We start from the raw sequence: 3,859 nt of genomic DNA on the forward strand, positions 1-3,859 counted from the left end.
TCGATATAGGTGTAGGAGGCTGGTTTGATCCCCTCCCCACTTTGAGTTGGAAACATGTCTAGAGCCTTCAGGCATTTAGCTTTCAGGGATTTAATATGGGGTAAGAAGGTTAAATGAGAATCGAAAATTAAACCCAAGAACGTGGCCTCTTTGACAACTTTGATGGGAGTGCCATTTAAAGATAAATCAGGGTCCGTATGCGGCTTATATTTTCTACTAAAACGTATACAATTTGTTTTAGATTTAGAAAATTTAAAACCGAGGCACCATTGATTTATTTTATTTAAACACAACTGTAATTGCCGTTCAATAGTATACATATTTTTACCACGACAGGAAATATTAAAATCATCCACAAAAAGTTATCCATCAATTGAATCATTTAAAACCTTGGATAAACTGTTGATCTTAATACTAAATAAAGTGACAGACAAAATACTGCCCTGAGGTACACCCTGGTCCTGATTATAATTATCAGACAGGGTTGAACCTACTCGTACTTGAAATTGCCTATCTTTTAAAAACTCTGATATAAACGAGGCAAAGGGCCTCTCAATCCAAAGTCATGTAAATCCTTCAAAATACCATGCTTCCAGGTCGTGTAATAAGCTTTCTCGAGATCAAAGAAAATCGATACTGCATGTTGTTTATTGGCTATAGCGTTTTTCACGAAGGATTCTAAACGTACCAAATGATCGACGGTACTTCGATTTTTCCTGAAACCACATTGAATATTTGTGATCCGGTTATTGGTTTCAAGATACCAAGTTCGTCTATTATTCACCATACGTTCCATGGTTTTATAGACACAGCTAGTTCGAGATATCGGTTATAATTCGATGGATCTGTATGATTCGTGCCAGGTTTGGGGACTGTGTGACCAGACATGGCTCAGGTAAGTGTTTCAGTAGCTGATAATGTATCTTGTCATCACCTGTGCAGTATGTAGCTCATGTAATACTTCATTATAATCTTCACCGTTATTTGATTCAAAATTAAGTTTTTTTTCTTTTCCTGTTGCTTCTGATATCTCAGAAACTCAGGGACATAATTGATGAAGAATGTTTGGTAAGAGTTTCGCCAATTTTATTTGCAATTTTACATTTATCCGTAATTAAATTCTCACCACCTTTAAGATGGTGAACAGCCGATTTTGAGCATTTGCCTTTTATTCTCTGAATCATGTTCCACACTTTGGACAGAAGCGTCCGTGAATTAATTTTGGAAATATAGTTCCTCCAGGATTTCCGTTTGTTTTGCTTGAACGTACGTGCAGTTGATGACGAAAAGGAAAACAGGTAAGTATTTGTTGGAACGGTTTCATTGTTTTTACGTGTAGAAAAGCGGTGTACATAGAGTACACCTTGTCTTTCATTTCAGTCACGATGTCAAGTTCAGACATGTCAGAAAACAACCGATCACGGTCTCTGATGATACCGTCTTCTGAGCAGAAACAGTAACCGGAATGCCAACAAACGATTCTGTACTCATGAAATTGACTGATTGCTGCCGTTTCCCGCACTCAACCTGCAGTGCACCTGAACATAACCGTTTAATGTTCTTAACTTCCCTGGCAATACCTTGAATACCTTTGTAAACTCCGAACGAATTCAGTTTTAATGGTGTTTTGTCAACAGTTTCAATCACAAGAAACTTGCAGCACCAAGGATATCCGGATGATATACTCCAGCAGACAAATTAAAGGTTAATGATTCCACCAGACTGGCCCATGAGCCACCGCCTTCTGGCATACGACTCTAGGCAAAAACATACATTGTGCATCCGCAATTACAAGATCAAAAGAATGTGAAACAACAATTCTGAGATCAAAACATTCGCCAAATCTTTAAACATGTTGTAATTTCCGAATTTTCTTACAATAGCACGTAAATGTAGCACAGGGCTTGGCATGACCAGCCGATTGGTTGAACTGGCCCATTCAACCACCCGTCTTGGTGAATTCAGGGCCAAAGTGGTGTAGTGAGCAACAGGAACACGGTTGCAGGCCCCTATTGCCCTCAGCCACCAGGATCCCTTCCTCCACCGACTACTACAACAGACCGTTTTTGTCTTGCCTTCTTTCAGTTCATACCTCTGGGTGCCAGGGCCACGGGACGATCTTCCAACCTAGTCACTTACCACTAATCTGCAGTCTGTTGCAGTGCGAATTACTTTCCCCGTTTCATTTACATTATGTTCTTAAAATTGGCCAGAAAAGTGAGGATCCTCCGTCTTGTATCCCGTGTGATGAAAGAATCACGGTCAAGCATCTTTTGTTTGACTGTGTTGAGTATTCCATCACAAGGGACGTCTATTTCAAATCATGAACTATGAAGGTTTTTTTTTTTTAGCAGTCTCAGTTCTCATTTAGCAATATGCATTAATGGGACCAATATGTTGTTGGCGATCTATAGGCTGTTTTTTTTATATTGTATTGTCCAAATAGTGCTATTAGTTTTAACTTTCCAATGAACGTTTTTTATAACTTTTTAATATTTCAAATCAATATCACGTATGTTCTCGTCATGATATGGCTGAAATGTTGCCCATGTGACGTTAACTCATTACTGACTCCACGTCTTCAATAAGCGTTTTCCATGGGTTGTTACCATCCTTTCTGTATTAGAGTGACATATATCTTCTATTCTCGAACTTCACTTTGTGGGTCTGTGCGTCGTTTCCGTAATTCAGTGGGTTTCCGTACCAAACTTCTTTGAAGTTTCTTCAGCATAACAGGGAGGGAAGTCCTATCGAATGCCTAGCATGTTCTTTGACAGTTACTACCACATAGCATAGGTCGTTTTCGTGACAAGGACCCTATCTTCCAAACGCACAAGTTTGATGATAACTGGGTTAGGCAAGTCGCCAGAAGTACCGCTGTTACCGGTTTTGTTACATGATTTTTGCCATGTACACTGTTATCTATATAGTTATGAGTCGATGGCCTACACTTCTATTAATAAAGAACTGAACAAATTTGCAGAGGGTCTTGTGCATACGGCAGCATAGGATGAGTGTATGTTTCAAAGATATGGTATTGTATGTATGACATATATGCCAGAGTGAGTGAGTGAGTATATTTTTACGCCACACACAGCAATATTCCAGCTATATGGCAACGGTCTGTAAATAATCGAGTCTGGACCAGACAATCCAGTGACCAGCAACATGAGCATCTATCTCATTGGGTACCGATGACATGTGTCAACCAAGTCAGCGATCCTGACCACCCGATCCTCTTACGACAAGCATAGTCGTCTTTTATGGCAAGCATGGGTTGCTGAAGGCCTATTCTACTCCGGGACCTTCACGGTATGGGCGCATGTATTCCCTTTAGTGTTTATTTGAGTGCAGACTGTAAACGTTAGTCAAACTTTAATTGTGTTTATGGAATGCATAACAAACGAAGGAAGTTACTTTATCTTTGCATGCTCTGCATCATATAATACGTTAATCACGTTTAAATTGAAATGAATGAAGTTTCAATTCAAGGAAGACTCGCTGTGTTCGCTGTGGACACATAAGACAAAACACCTGTATGTCTACCGTAAAGAGATACATGTATGTGCAAAGAAAGTTTGATCACAGGTCAAAACAAATGATGGTAAAAGAACAGACATTGCCAACGGACATGGACTTGGAAAGTTCAGCATCTACTGCCCAACTTCTTTCACTCGTTATGACCAGACCCAGATGTGGAGATGTCCAGATTTCGTAAATGGGTAAAACTAACTGAAGCCTATGGAAGCTTACATGAGTTTGATACTGTCATTTATATAGTGCTATGCCAAACTGTCCCATCTGAAGCGAGGGCCGACAGCTGTGCATTGAGGTGAGTCAATTATTTATTAGCAGTCCT

At 39.7% G+C, this 3,859-nt stretch overlaps 1 protein-coding gene across 1 annotated transcript in view; it reads left to right on the plus strand.

The window, feature by feature from the left end:
- The first annotated feature begins 2,069 nt into the window (after window positions 1-2,069).
- The window catches only part of LOC137277657 (protein FAM167B-like), a 284,520-nt gene continuing 282,730 nt past the window's right edge, over window positions 2,070-3,859 (plus strand). The window contains exon 1 of the mRNA XM_067809502.1: window positions 2,070-2,084. The gene's annotated coding sequence lies outside the window, so the exon portion shown is untranslated. The remainder of the gene's footprint in view (window positions 2,085-3,859) is intronic.

This window comes from Haliotis asinina, chromosome 3, assembly GCF_037392515.1.
Source record: "Haliotis asinina isolate JCU_RB_2024 chromosome 3, JCU_Hal_asi_v2, whole genome shotgun sequence".
NCBI lineage: Eukaryota > Metazoa > Mollusca > Gastropoda > Lepetellida > Haliotidae > Haliotis > Haliotis asinina.